General features: G+C 40.3%; 8 non-coding genes across 8 annotated transcripts; all 8 read left to right on the forward strand.

Annotated features, from left to right (window-relative positions):
• Positions 1-6,010: 6,010 nt before the first annotated feature.
• Positions 6,011-6,092, forward strand: TRNAL-AAG (transfer RNA leucine (anticodon AAG)). The gene has a single exon. It is a non-coding gene; the product is annotated as a tRNA-Leu (tRNA).
• A 415-nt stretch (positions 6,093-6,507) lies between these two features.
• Positions 6,508-6,589, forward strand: TRNAL-UAG (transfer RNA leucine (anticodon UAG)). The gene has a single exon. It is a non-coding gene; the product is annotated as a tRNA-Leu (tRNA).
• A 2,052-nt stretch (positions 6,590-8,641) lies between these two features.
• TRNAL-AAG (transfer RNA leucine (anticodon AAG)) lies at positions 8,642-8,723 on the forward strand. Its single transcript has one exon. It is a non-coding gene; the product is annotated as a tRNA-Leu (tRNA).
• Positions 8,724-9,931: 1,208 nt separating this feature from the next.
• On the forward strand, positions 9,932-10,013 carry TRNAL-AAG (transfer RNA leucine (anticodon AAG)). Its single transcript has one exon. It is a non-coding gene; the product is annotated as a tRNA-Leu (tRNA).
• Positions 10,014-10,430: 417 nt separating this feature from the next.
• Positions 10,431-10,512, forward strand: TRNAL-UAG (transfer RNA leucine (anticodon UAG)). The gene has a single exon. It is a non-coding gene; the product is annotated as a tRNA-Leu (tRNA).
• Positions 10,513-11,410: 898 nt separating this feature from the next.
• Positions 11,411-11,492, forward strand: TRNAL-UAG (transfer RNA leucine (anticodon UAG)). The gene has a single exon. It is a non-coding gene; the product is annotated as a tRNA-Leu (tRNA).
• A 737-nt stretch (positions 11,493-12,229) lies between these two features.
• TRNAL-AAG (transfer RNA leucine (anticodon AAG)) lies at positions 12,230-12,311 on the forward strand. The gene has a single exon. It is a non-coding gene; the product is annotated as a tRNA-Leu (tRNA).
• A 415-nt stretch (positions 12,312-12,726) lies between these two features.
• On the forward strand, positions 12,727-12,808 carry TRNAL-UAG (transfer RNA leucine (anticodon UAG)). Its single transcript has one exon. It is a non-coding gene; the product is annotated as a tRNA-Leu (tRNA).
• The last annotated feature ends 1,747 nt before the right edge of the window (positions 12,809-14,555 follow it).

Genomic DNA, 14,555 nt, shown 5'->3' on the forward strand with positions numbered 1-14,555 from the left:
GGTACTGTATTGTTCCCATGCTACAGTAGGCACCTGCTGCCCTGTGGTACAGTTTGAAAGTCAATGCATGCTTCTGCACCATGCTTCTGCACCTTCCCCCATGATCACTCATTAGTAGAGACAGGATTATATGCAACATAAAAAGCTTGACATATGCATGCAAATATGCATGAAAAATACTTAAAATATGCATGAAAAGTGTTAAAATAAGCTACATTCAATAATAAAAAAAGTAATTTTTAACTTATTTATTTAAAAATTAGCATACAATTACTGTAGTTGCAAAGAGCGGGACCATGCTGCAGATTCCCATGTTGCCTTCAAACACTGCCGGACCTCTGCCTGCCGCCTCACCTGACATGGAGGCCTACACACGCCAGCCGGCAGCGGACACGGGCGGGTGAGTACAGTACCCGCCGTGTACCACCGTGTCGGCGTGTGACAGTACCCCCCTCTTTTCGGGTAACCTCAGGACGCTTGTGCTTCTTATGGGAATTCTTCAGAAAAAAGCCTTTAACGCGATTTGGAGCGTGTAAATCAGCTTGATCTACCCAGGAATTCTCCTCTGGTCCGAAAACAGCCCACTCCACCAGAAATTGATGCCGGGAGTTGCGATAACGAGAGTCTATGATTCCTTTGACTTCAAACTCTGCATCTTTCTCTGTATTGACTTTTGAGGGTCTGGGTACTTTCCTTTGGATGATGCTCAATTTTAAAGGTTTAAGAAGAGATACGTGGAAGGAATTGGATATCTTCATGGAAGATGGAAGTTGCAATCTGTAAGCCACCGGATTGATTACTTGAGTGATGGGAAATGGCCCAATAAAGTGTGGGGCAAATTTCATGGAGGGTACACGAAGACGAAGATTGCGGGTGGACAGCCATACTCGATCCCCTACCTGTAATGGTGGAATCGCCTTTCTTTTCTTGTCAGCTGCCCTTTTATATCTGGAAGAAGCTTGAAGAAGAGCTTTATGGACCTCAGCCCATATTTTTGCAAAACCACGAAGAGAAGAAGCAGCTGCGGGAACCTCTGTGGACGGCAGACTTGTGAAGTCAGGGGACCGTGGATGCTTGCCATAAACTGTAAAGAAAGGTGTGGTACCTGAAGAGGAATGGTAGGAGTTATTGTGTGCATATTCTGCCCAAGGTAAAAGATCCTTCCATTCATCCTGAGAGGAGGACACGCACAGTCGAATGAATGTCTCTAGATCTTGGTTGACACGTTCGGTTTGCCCGTTAGTCTAAGGATGGAAGGCGGTGGAGAATTTCAGTTTTACTTGAAGAGCAGCATATAGAGCTCTCCAGAATTTGGCGACAAACTGAACACCCCGGTCGGATATAATTTCTTTTGGCAGACCATGAAGCTTGAAGATGGACGATATGAAGAGTTGAGCAAGCACAGGAGCAGAAGGCAGGGACTTTAGGGGCACGAAGTGGGCCATCTTTAAAAATCTATCGACTATCACCCAGATGACAGTATACCCGCCAGAATGCTGTAGTTCGGATATAAAGTCCATCGAGAGATGCGTCCACGGTTCCGTTGGGATGGATAGTGGTAGCAGAGCTCCAGCCGGAGGATTTCGAGAGGTCTTGTGCTGAGCACACTTGACGCATGACGACACAAAGTTTGTTACATCCTGCCGAATGGTCGGCTACCAATATGAACGCAGAAGAAATTGCAAAGTCTTTTGAATACAGGAATGTCCAGCAAAATGGGAGGCTTCTTGCGTAAGTTGGGTGGCACAAAGAACTTGCCTGAAGGAGGTGTAGGATGAGGAGTGACATGAGCGAAGACTACTCGGTTCAGGATGGGCTGCTTTAGAGGTTCGGAGTCTGAACTGGCATCGAAGGAACGAGATAAAGTGTCAGCCTTGTTGTTTAAAACCCCTGGACGATACTTGATTTGGAAGTTAAATCGTTCAAAGAACATAGCCCAGCGGGCTTGTCGAGAAGTGAGACACTGGACTCACTGAAAAGACTGTAATCTGGTGACAAGCCCCCTCCAACAGGTACCGCCACTCCTCAAAGGCTCGACGTTGTCGGTTCTTTTCTTCGAGGGAAATGTGAGACCAGTTTATGTGCATTGGTTCTTATGTGGCAGAAGCAGTAGACAATCCACTTTTTACAGGAGGAGTAACAGCAGGGGAGGGACGAGGACAAAGCGATCAGAACGAGCTCTCTCCAGTTGTCGCTCTTGAATCCGCAGATCAACTTTATTGCACAAGGAGATTAGATATGTCAGGGTGGAAGGTGTATCACGGGTGGCCAATTCATCCTTGAGGCGACCGGCTAGGCCATTCCAGAAAGCAGAGACGAGGGCCTCTTCATTCCATCCTAACTCAGATGATAGCGTCTGGAATTGCACAACATATTGACCCACTGGTCTGCTATCTTGACGAATTCTCAGAATCTCTGTAGCTGCAGATGATACTCGACCTGGTTCGTCAAAGATTCGCTGGAAGGAAGTGATAAAATCGTCATAATTATTAAGCAGAGCATCTGCTCGTTCCCACAGAGGCGAAATCCAATCCAGGGCTGGACCAGAGAGGAGTGAGAGGATGTAGGCCACTCGTGCCTTGGCAGTTTTGAAGTTGGATGATTGGAGAGTGAAGTGCACATCGCACTGATTCAAGAACCCGCGACATCCTTTAGGAGACCCATCATATTTGCTGGGGGTTGGCAGATGCAGATGAGGAGGAATAATAGACCCGGCTGGCAGCGTGGCAGAGGAACCTCCTGAAGGAGCTTATGATGTTGCTGCAGCAACTGGAGGAGCAGCTGGTGGAGAAGTCAGCGTTTGTAGGAATTGCGCCACTTGCCACTGTGAGGACTCCAACTTTTCCAGGCGGACCATGATGCCTTGCAATACATCTGCCAAAGATCCCTGCCAAAGATTTTCACCCGATTCCATCGGGTCAGTGCAAACTGTCACGGTTAAAGGTTCTTATGGGGTTGTGTGGTGTTCAGGGACTGGAGACGAGGCAGCAGCACTAGGGTTAAAACGAGCGGGTTTAATAAAAGATGTCATACAGGGACTCAAATACTTCTTTGAGGAAAAGACAGGCAAAATAATATTAAATAATAAGGATGAATGTCCAGATAACAATGATGATGTCACGACCACCATGGCTGCTACCCAGTATCCCTGTGCTGTGCCTAGCCCTGGGTTCTGCATCAGCGTGTCGCCTACCCTGGCGCTCACCTCCACTCCTGTTCCTTGTACTGGTGGGGTGCATGTTCCCGCACTGTCACCACGTGGTGACAGTGGTGCTGTGTGCTCCGGTGCCATACAGGGCATAGGTGGCGTGAGACATGAGCCGCCATGTGTGTCTGTGCCTGGTTAGGCCTCTGTTTGGAAACGCCGGCAACTGCGCAGCTGCGCACACTCACCGCCGGCTGGTTTCTGTCGCCTCCGCTGGCGGCCGCCATCTTTTGGGATCCTGCAACCTGTACTGTGCGGCTCCACCTTCCTGTCAAATGGCTATCCAATCGCCGCACAGCTCACTCCTTAAGTACTGACTTGCCCTGCAAGACCGGCAGCCAGTACAATGATGACCATGCCTAAGCATCATTGCTCACTCCTGGCTGTCTGTAGTAGTTACTACAGTTCCTGCGCCTCTGGTGAAGTTCTCTTCTATTCCTGCTGATCGTCTCACTGCTACACCTGTGTACCAAGGAACCTGCTGCCGCCAATACGGACTGGACAAGGTTAGCCCCCCAAAGGGGTATTATCTTTCTACTCAATCCTGACGGTTATTCTCCACGGTTACTCCTGGTTCTGCAGCCACGATCCAATTCAGCAAGGACATTCAAACTTCATCATTTAATCTTCATCCAAACATCCCATTATTCTTCCAATCATCCAATTGTTCTTCCAACCATCCAATCTTCATTCAATCCTCCAATTGTTCTTCCAATCATCCAATTGTTATTCCAACCATCCAATCTTCATTCAATCATCCAATTGTTCTTCCAATCATACAATTGTTCTTCCAACCATCCAATATTCATCCAATTATCCAATCCTCATTCAATCATTCAACTCTTTATTCAATCATCCAATTCTTCATCCAATCATCCAACCCTAAGATCAATCATCCAATTCTTCAATCAATCCTCCAATACTTCTTTCAATTACCAAGCATCTCCATCCTCTTCAATAAAGTATTGTATTATTGATTTTTATCATTCCATAACTTACAGTATATTATTGTGCCAGACACTTTTTAAATAATGGGCTGGGTTATGTGCCTAAAGGTGGTCATACACGCTGCAATTGCAGCGTGCGATGCGGTTTGCGCTCCCGCGGGCATCGCATCGCACAGTACAAAAAGTATGTGCTGCACACACTTTTTGTACTGCTTTCGGATTGCATCGCACACACATTGCATGCATGCCGTGCGATGTGATCTAGCCCATAACGTATGCGATTCTCGCATCGTGTATGGGCACCATTAGTGCCTGCAACATTTTGCGGACACAGCATTGAGATGGTGTATGATTACATGTACATGCACCCGAGATCCTCCATAGGATTGCATGTTGCATACGCTCCCACAATCGGGCTGCAGCTTGTTGCATTGGCAATGTGAAAGGGCGCAAAATTTATGGTTTGCATGAGGGCGAAGGACACCCTAGCACCGGCCCTGGTGCCCGGGAGAACTTACGCAAGTTCTGACTGACTGCGCTATTTCCATAGCTTAAGCTTATTCCATAGCTACGGTAACTGAAAAACGTCTATCAGTACTCTATCCATAAACTACTGAGATCGCATTGCATGGATTGCATGGCACTAATGTGACCATGCACAGAGTGGCTGGGGGAGGTGTTTTGCTACAGACATACTGTATACAGTAAACAGTGGGCTCAATGGGAATTAATGCTAATGAGTGATCATGGGGGAAGGTGCAGAAGCATGCATTGACTTTCAAACTCAATCTGTACCAACGACATGCATAATCGAACAGATCTGCTTGTGTGGAATTTAATCCAAGTACTCTTTCCCTAAAGAATGTACTCTTTCCCTAAAGTACGTACTCTTTCCCTAAAGTTAGGACTTTTAACTGAAGTGTGAAATTTACTTGTGTGAAAAAAAAACCATTCTTTGCAACACAGTATGTAACGCCAATAACTGTATCATGTACATGGCCACCTGCCTTTGTTAATTTTTTTGTGCAAAAGGCAAAAGGAATTTGCAAAGCACCAAATAAATTTATTGATTAAAAAATGAAAAAAAAGTAGTACATTAAAAAAAAAAAAATAATTGTGCCCCACTTTGGCTCGAACCAGTATTGCTGCTACAAGTATACAGTAACTGTGTCTTTAACCGCTAGGCCACAGAAACCTGTGATTTCAGCTGCTCCATTGGTGTACAATATACTGTATAGTCAAGTATGAGACATGCCCAGTAGATTGCGCTGTTTTCATGGCGCAGTACAGCATAATGATAGACACCTCCGTAAATAATATACCATGGTATTCGGGAAGCTGCAAGTCAGGAAACTGATAGCAGAATCCCAAACACTGGTAAAACGACTGATTTTGGAACTCTGTCCTATGTGTAGGGGATGTTATGGTTCAATGGCAGGTGGTGGGGTAATGGTTAGGCACTAAGAAGGGAGGTTAAGAGTTTGGAACTATAGTAGTATGTTTAAGGTTATGATGCAGATAGGAAGGGTCATGGTAAGATACTAAGAGGTTTTGGGGTTAGGCATGGAAGAAAAAGAATTAAGGATAGGCTGCAGGTATGTTCAGTGTTAAAGTTAGGGGCTCGATGTTGAAAGTTAGAAGGCTTACCTAGCAAGTGTCTGAATTGTGAGCATTGAGATGTCCCTAATATTGCAATGACCACCAGAAACACAAGCCCCAGTATCACATACCTAACCCTAACCATATGTGAATGCTCTAATAAATCTCAATATGTTTTGTTACTTCATATAAAGTGAACAAAACACATTTAAATAATCATTTGATAGATCTTTGAGCCACATGAACACTGCACCCATGAGGTAGCATGGCCGAGCGGTCTAAGGCGCTGGATTAAGGCTCCAGTCTCTTCGGAGGCGTGGGTTCAAATCCCACTGCTGCCATATTTATTATTGATATATATTGTTAGAGGTTGATGTTTTCATTGTTCTATCCACAAGAATGCAATTCAATTAAAAAGTAAGTGTTCATCATCACATTGTTATAACAGCTAATTTCTTTCTTTGCTAACTTCCCAAAGCTGCCATATACATTTTCCAAAGAAAATGTCAGTGATTGGTTTCAAAGTGGTAAACTCGACTAAAATGCAAATTAATTAAAAATTAACCATTTCTCATCTAGATTGCATGGCAACCAATATTCTTTTTAAAAAAAATCTTTTCTCACTTATGTTAAGAGCATCTAAAATGCTTAACATAAAACATATTTTTACTTATTTCTTTAATACAACAACAACATTTTCTGTAATTCTAGTTCTAGATTCCAGACTGTGAGAAACTATGAGTTACCTTTAAGTGTGGTAGCATGGCCGAGCGGTCTAAGGCGCTGGATTTAGGCTCCAGTCTCTTTGGAGGCATGGGTTCAAATCCCACTGCTGCCATAATTATCTTCCAAAAACAAAATCAGTTATTTTCTCTTAAAGTTCAAATTCTATCTGGTGTATGATAGTTGCTGGGACAATTCAACAACAGAGTTCAAAAAAGTTTATCATATTTACTAGATACTTTTCAAAAATATTTCTAAAGACTGTAAAGACATAAAAATTAACTTGAAGTGATTACAATTGGATGCATTGGGCATCCTGGCATTCGGGAAGCTGCAAGTCAGGAAACTGATAGCAGAATCCCAAACACTGGTAAAACGACTGATTTTGGAACTCTGTCCTATGTGTAGGGGATGTTATGGTTCAATGGCAGGTGGTGGGGTAATGGTTAGGCACTAAGAAGGGAGGTTAAGAGTTTGAAACTATAGGAGTTTGTTTAAGGTTATGATGCTGATAGGAAGTGTCATGGTAAGATACTAAGAGGTTTTGGGGTTAGGCATTGGAAGGAAAAGAATTAAGGATAGGCTGCAGGTATGTTCAGTGTTAGAGTTAGGAGCTCGATGTTGAAAGTTAGAAGGCTTGCCTAGCAAGTGTCAGTATTGTGAGCATTGAGATGTCCCTAATATTGCAATGACCACCAGAAACCCAAGCACCAGTATCACGTACCTAACCCTAACCTTATGAGAATGCTCAAATAAATCTCAATATGTTTTGTTACTTCATATAAAGTGAACAAAATACATTTAAATAATCATTTGATAGATCTTTGAGCCACATGAACACTGCACCCATGAGGTAGCATGGCCGAGCGGTCTAAGGTGCTGTATTAAGGCTCCAGTCTCTTCGGAGGCGTGGGTTCAAATCCCACTGCAGCCATATTTATTATTGATATATATTGTTAGAGGTTGATGTTTTCATTGTTCTATCCACAAGAATGTAATTCAATTAAAAAGTAAGTGTTCATCATCACATTGTTACAACAGCTAATTTCTTTCTTTGCTAACTTCCCAAAGCTGCCATATAAATTTTCCAAAGAAAATGTCAGTAATTGGTTTCAAAGTGGTAAACTCGACTAAAATGCAAATTAATTAAAAATTAACCATTTCTCATCTAGATTGCATGGCAACCAATATTCTTTTTAAAAAAAATCTTTTCTCACTTATGTTAAGAGCATCTAAAATGCTTAACATAAAACATATTTTTACGTATTTCTTTAATACAACAACAACATTTTCTGTAATTCTAGTTCTAGATTCCAGATTGTGAGAAACTATGAGTTACCTTTTAGTGTGGTAGCATGGCCGAGCGGTCTAAGACGCTGGATTTAGGCTCCAGACTCTTCGGAGGCGTGGGTTCAAATCCGACTGCTGCCATAATTATCTTCCAAAAACAAAATCAGTTATTTTCTCTTAAAGTTCAAATTCTATCTGGTGTATGATAGTTGCTGGGACAATTCAACAAAAGAGTTCAAAAACGTTTATCATATTTACTAGATACTTTTCAAAAATATTTCTAAAGACTGTAGAGACATAAAAATTAACTTGAAGTGATTACAATTGGATGCATTGGGCATCCTGGCATTCGGGAAGCTGCAAGTCAGGAAACTGATAGCAGAATCCCAAACACTGGTAAAACGACTGATTTTGGAACTCTGTCCTATGTGTAGGGGATGTTATGGTTCAATGGCAGGTGGTGGGGTAATGGTTAGGCACTAAGAAGGGAGGTTAAGAGTTTGGAACTATAGTAGTATGTTTAAGGTTATGATGCAGATAGGAAGGGTCATGGTAAGATACTAAGAGGTTTTGGGGTTAGGCATGGAAGAAAAAGAATTAAGGATAGGCTGCAGGTATGTTCAGTGTTAAAGTTAGGGGCTCGATGTTGAAAGTTAGAAGGCTTACCTAGCAAGTGTCTGAATTGTGAGCATTGAGATGTCCCTAATATTGCAATGACCACCAGAAACACAAGCCCCAGTATCACGTACCTAACCCTAACCATATGTGAATGCTCTAATAAATCTCAATATGTTTTGTTACTTCATATAAAGTAAACAAAACACATTTAAATAATCATTTGATAGATCTTTGAGCCACATGAACACTGCACCCATGAGGTAGCATGGCCGAGCGGTCTAAGGCGCTGGATTAAGGCTCCAGTCTCTTCGGAGGCGTGGGTTCAAATCCCACTGCTGCCATATTTATTATTGATATATATTGTTAGAGGTTGATGTTTTCATTGTTCTATCCACAAGAATGCAATTCAATTAAAAAGTAAGTGTTCATCATCACATTGTTATAACAGCTAATTTCTTTCTTTGCTAACTTCCCAAAGCTGCCATATACATTTTCCAAAGAAAATGTCAGTGATTGGTTTCAAAGTGGTAAACTCGGCTAAAATGCAAATTAATTAAAAATTAACCATTTCTCATCTAGATTGCATGGCAACCAATATTCTTTTTAAAAAAAAAATCTTTTCTCACTTATGTTAAGAGCAACTAAAATGCTTAACATAAAACATATTTTTACGTATTTCTTTAATACAACAACAACAACATTTTCTGTAATTCTAGTTCTAGATTCCAGACTGTGAGAAACTATGAGTTACATTTAAGTGTGGTAGCATGGCCGAGCGGTCTAAGGCGCTGGGTTCAAATCCCACTGCTGCCATAATTATCTTCCAAAAACAAAATCAGTTATTTTCTCTTAAAGTTCAAATTCCATCTGGTGTATGATAGTTGCTGGGACAATTCAACAACAGAGTTCAAAAACGTTTATCATATTTACTAGATACTTTTCAAAAATATTTCTAAAGACTGTAGAGACATAAAAATTAACTTGAAGTGATTACAATTGGATGCATTGGGCATCCTGGTATTCGGGAAGCTGCAAGTCAGGAAACTGATAGCAGAATCCCAAACACTGGTAAAACGACTGATTTTGGAACTCTGTCCTATGTGTAGGGGATGTTATGGTTCAATGGCAGGTGGTGGGGTAATGGTTAGGCACTAAGAAGGGAGGCTAAGAGTTTGGAACTATAGTAGTATGTTTAAGGTTATGATGCAGATAGGAAGGGTCATGGTAAGATACTAAGAGGTTTTGGGGTTAGGCATGGAAGAAAAAGAATTAAGGATAGGCTGCAGGTATGTTCAGTGTTAAAGTTAGGGGCTCGATGTTGAAAGTTAGAAGGCTTACCTAGCAAGTGTCTGAATTGTGAGCATTGAGATGTCCCTAATATTGCAATGACCACCAGAAACACAAGCCCCAGTATCACGTACCTAACCCTAACCATATGTGAATGCTCTAATAAATCTCAATATGTTTTGTTACTTCATATAAAGTGAACAAAACACATTTAAATAATCGTTTGATAGATCTTTGAGCCACATGAACACTGCACCCATGAGGTAGCATGGCCGAGCGGTCTAAGGCGCTGGATTAAGGCTCCAGTCTCTTCGGAGGCGTGGGTTCAAATCCCACTGCTGCCACATTTATTATTGATATATATATTGTTAGAGGTTGATGTTTTCATTGTTCTATCCACAAGAATGCAATTCAATTAAAAAGTAAGTGTTCATCATCACATTGTTATAACAGCTAATTTCTTTCTTTGCTAACTTCCCAAAGCTGCCATATAAATTTTCCAAAGAAAATGTCAGTGATTGGTTTCAAAGTGGTAAACTCGACTAAAATGCAAATTAATTAAAAATTAACCATTTCTCATCTAGATTGCATGGCAACCAATATTCTTTTTAAAAAAAATCTTTTCTCACTTATGTTAAGAGCATCTAAAATGCTTAACATAAAACATATTTTTACGTATTTCTTTAATACAACAACAACATTTTCTGTAATTCTAGTTCTAGATTCCAGACTGTGAGAAACTATGAGTTACCTTTAAGTGTGGTAGCATGGCCGAGCGGTCTAAGGCGCTGGATTTAGGCTCCAGTCTCTTCGGAGGCGTGGGTTCAAATCCCACTGCTGCCATAATTATCTTCCAAAAACAAAATCAGTTATTTTCTCTTAAAGTTCAAATTCTATCTAGTTGCTGGGACAATTCAACAACAGAGTTCAAAAAAGTTTATCATATTTAATAGATACTTTTCAAAAATATTTCTAAAGACTGTAAAGACATAAAAATTAACTTGAAGTGATTACAATTGGATGCATTGGGCATCCTGGCATTCGGGAAGCTGCAAGTCAGGAAACTGATAGCAGAATCCCAAACACTGGTAAAACGACTGATTTTGGAACTCTGTCCTATGTGTAGGGGATGTTATGGTTCAATGGCAGGTGGTGGGGTAATGGTTAGGCACTAAGAAGGGAGGTTAAGAGTTTGAAACTATAGGAGTATGTTTAAGGTTAAGATGCTGATAGGAAGGGTCATGGTAAGATACTAAGAGGTTTTGGGGTTAGGCATTGGAAGGAAAAGAATTAAGGATAGGCTGCAGGTATGTTCAGTGTTAGAGTTAGGAGCTCGATGTTGAAAGTTAAAAGGCTTGCCTAGCAAGTGTCAGTATTGTGAGCATTGAGATGTCCCTAATATTGCAATGACCACCAGAAACCCAAGCACCAGTATCACGTACCTAACCCTAACCATATGTGAATGCTCTAATAAATCTCAATATGTTTTGTCAGTGATTGGTTTCAAAGTGGTAAACTCGACTAAAATGCAAATTAATTAAAAATTAACCATTTCTCATCTAGATTGCATGGCAACCAATATTCTTTTTTAAAAAAAATCTTTTCTCACTTATGTTAAGAGCATCTAAAATGCTTAACATAAAACATATTTTTACGTATTTCTTTAATACAACAACAACATTTTCTGTAATTCTAGTTCTAGATTCCAGACTTTGAGAAACTATGAGTTACTTTTAAGTGTGGTAGCATGGCCGAGCGGTCTAAGGCGCTGGATTTAGGCTCCAGTCTCTTCGGAGGCGTGGGTTCAAGTCCCACTGCTGCCATAATTATCTTCCAAAAACAAAATCAGTTATTTTCTCTTAAAGTTCAAATTCTATCTGGTGTATGATAGTTGCTGGGACAATTCAACAACAGAGTTCAAAAAAGTTTATCATATTTACTAGATACTTTTCAAAAATATTTCTAAAGACTGTAAAGACCTAAAAATTAACTTGAAGTGATTACAATTGGATGCATTGGGCATCCTGGCATTCGGGAAGCTGCAAGTCAGGAAACTGATAGCAGAATCCCAAACACTGGTAAAACTACTGATTTTGGAACTCTGTCCTATGTGTAGGGGATGTTATGGTTCAATGGCAGGGGGTGGGGTAATGGTTAGGCACTAAGAAGGGAGGTTAAGAGTTTGAAACTATAGGAGTATGTTTAAGGTTATGATGCAGATAGGAAGGGTCATGGTAAGATACTAAGAGGTTTTGGGGTTAGGCATTGGAAGGAAAAGAATTAAGGATAGGCTGCAGGTATGTTCAGTGTTAGAGTTAGGAGCTCGATGTTGAAAGTTAGAAGGCTTGCCTAGCAAGTGTCAGTATTGTGAGCATTGAGATGTCCCTAATATTGCAATGACCACCAGAAACCCAAGCCCCAGTATCACGTACCTAACCCTAACCATATGTGAATGCTCTAATAAATCTCAATATGTTTTGTTACTTCATATAAAGTGAACAAAACACATTTAAATAATCGTTTGATAAATCTTTGAGCCACATGAACACTGCACCCATGAGGTAGCATGGCCGAGCGGTCTAAGGCGCTGGATTAAGGCTCCAGTCTCTTCGGAGGCGTGGGTTCAAATCCCACTGCTGCCATATTTATTATTGATATATATTGTTAGAGGTTGATGTTTTCATTGTTCTATCCACAAGAATGCAATTTAATTAAAAAGTAAGTGTTCATCATCACATTGTTATAACAGCTAATTTCTTTCTTTGCTAACTTCCCAAAGCTGCCATATAAATTTTCCAAAGAAAATGTCAGTGATTGGTTTCAAAGTGGTAAACTCGACTAAAATGCAAATTAATTAAAAATTAACCATTTCTCATCTAGATTGCATGGCAACCAATATTCTTTTTAAAAAAAATCTTTTCTCACTTATGTTAAGAGCATCTAAAATGCTTAACATAAAACATATTTTTACGTATTTCTTTAATACAACAACAACATTTTCTGTAATTCTAGTTCTAGATTCCAGACTGTGAGAAACTATGAGTTACCTTTAAGTGTGGTAGCATGGCCGAGCGGTCTAAGGCGCTGGATTTAGGCTCCAGTCTCTTCGGAGGCGTGGGTTCAAATCCCACTGCTGCCATAATTATCTTCCAAAAACAAAATCAGTTATTTTCTCTTAAAGTTCAAATTCTATCTGGTGTATGATAGTTGCTGGGACAATTCAACAACAGAGTTCAAAAAAGTTTATCATATTTACTAGATACTTTTCAAAAATATTTCTAAAGACTGTAAAGACATAAAAATTAACTTGAAGTGATTACAATTGGATGCATTGGGCATCCTGGCATTCGGGAAGCTGCAAGTCAGGAAACTGATAGCAGAATCCCAAACACTGGTAAAACGACTGATTTTGGAACTCTGTCCTATGTGTAGGGGATGTTATGGTTCAATGGCAGGTGGTGGGGTAATGGTTAGGCACTAAGAAGGGAGGTTAAGAGTTTGAAACTATAGGAGTTTGTTTAAGGTTATGATGCTGATAGGAAGTGTCATGGTAAGATACTAAGAGGTTTTGGGGTTAGGCATTGGAAGGAAAAGAATTAAGGATAGGCTGCAGGTATGTTCAGTGTTAGAGTTAGGAGCTCGATGTTGAAAGTTAGAAGGCTTGCCTAGCAAGTGTCAGTATTGTGAGCATTGAGATGTCCCTAATATTGCAATGACCACCAGAAACCCAAGCACCAGTATCACGTACCTTACCCTAACCTTATGAGAATGCTCAAATAAATCTCAATATGTTTTGTTACTTCATATAAAGTGAACAAAATACATTTAAATAATCATTTGATAGATCTTTGAGCCACATGAACACTGCACCCATGAGGTAGCATGGCCGAGCGGTCTAAGGTGCTGTATTAAGGCTCCAGTCTCTTCGGAGGCGTGGGTTCAAATCCCACTGCTGCCATATTTATTATTGATATATATTGTTAGAGGTTGATGTTTTCATTGTTCTATCCACAAGAATGTAATTCAATTAAAAAGTAAGTGTTCATCATCACATTGTTACAACAGCTAATTTCTTTCTTTGCTAACTTCCCAAAGCTGCCATATAAATTTTCCAAAGAAAATGTCAGTAATTGGTTTCAAAGTGGTAAACTCGACTAAAATGCAAATTAATTAAAAATTAACCATTTCTCATCTAGATTGCATGGCAACCAATATTCTTTTTAAAAAAAATCTTTTCTCACTTATGTTAAGAGCATCTAAAATGCTTAACATAAAACATATTTTTACGTATTTCTTTAATACAACAACAACATTTTCTGTAATTCTAGTTCTAGATTCCAGATTGTGAGAAACTATGAGTTACCTTTTAGTGTGGTAGCATGGCCGAGCGGTCTAAGGCGCTGGATTTAGGCTCCAGACTCTTCGGAGGCGTGGGTTCAAATCCGACTGCTGCCATAATTATCTTCCAAAAACAAAATCAGTTATTTTCTCTTAAAGTTCAAATTCTATCTGGTGTATGATAGTTGCTGGGACAATTCAACAACAGAGTTCAAAAACGTTTATCATATTTACTAGATACTTTTCAAAAATATTTCTAAAGACTGTAGAGACATAAAAATTAACTTGAAGTGATTACAATTGGATGCATTGGGCATCCTGGCATTCGGGAAGCTGCAAGTCAGGAAACTGATAGCAGAATCCCAAACACTGGTAAAACGACTGATTTTGGAACTCTGTCCTATGTGTAGGGGATGTTATGGTTCAATGGCAGGTGGTGGGGTAATGGTTAGGCACTAAGAAGGGAGGTTAAGAGTTTGGAACTATAGTAGTATGTTTAAGGTTATGATGCAGATAGGAAGGGTCATGGTAAGATACTAAGAGGTTTT

This window comes from Crinia signifera, chromosome 6 (genome assembly GCF_055691185.1).
Source record: "Crinia signifera chromosome 6, ASM5569118v1, whole genome shotgun sequence".
In the NCBI taxonomy this organism is placed as follows: Eukaryota; Metazoa; Chordata; class Amphibia; order Anura; family Myobatrachidae; genus Crinia; species Crinia signifera.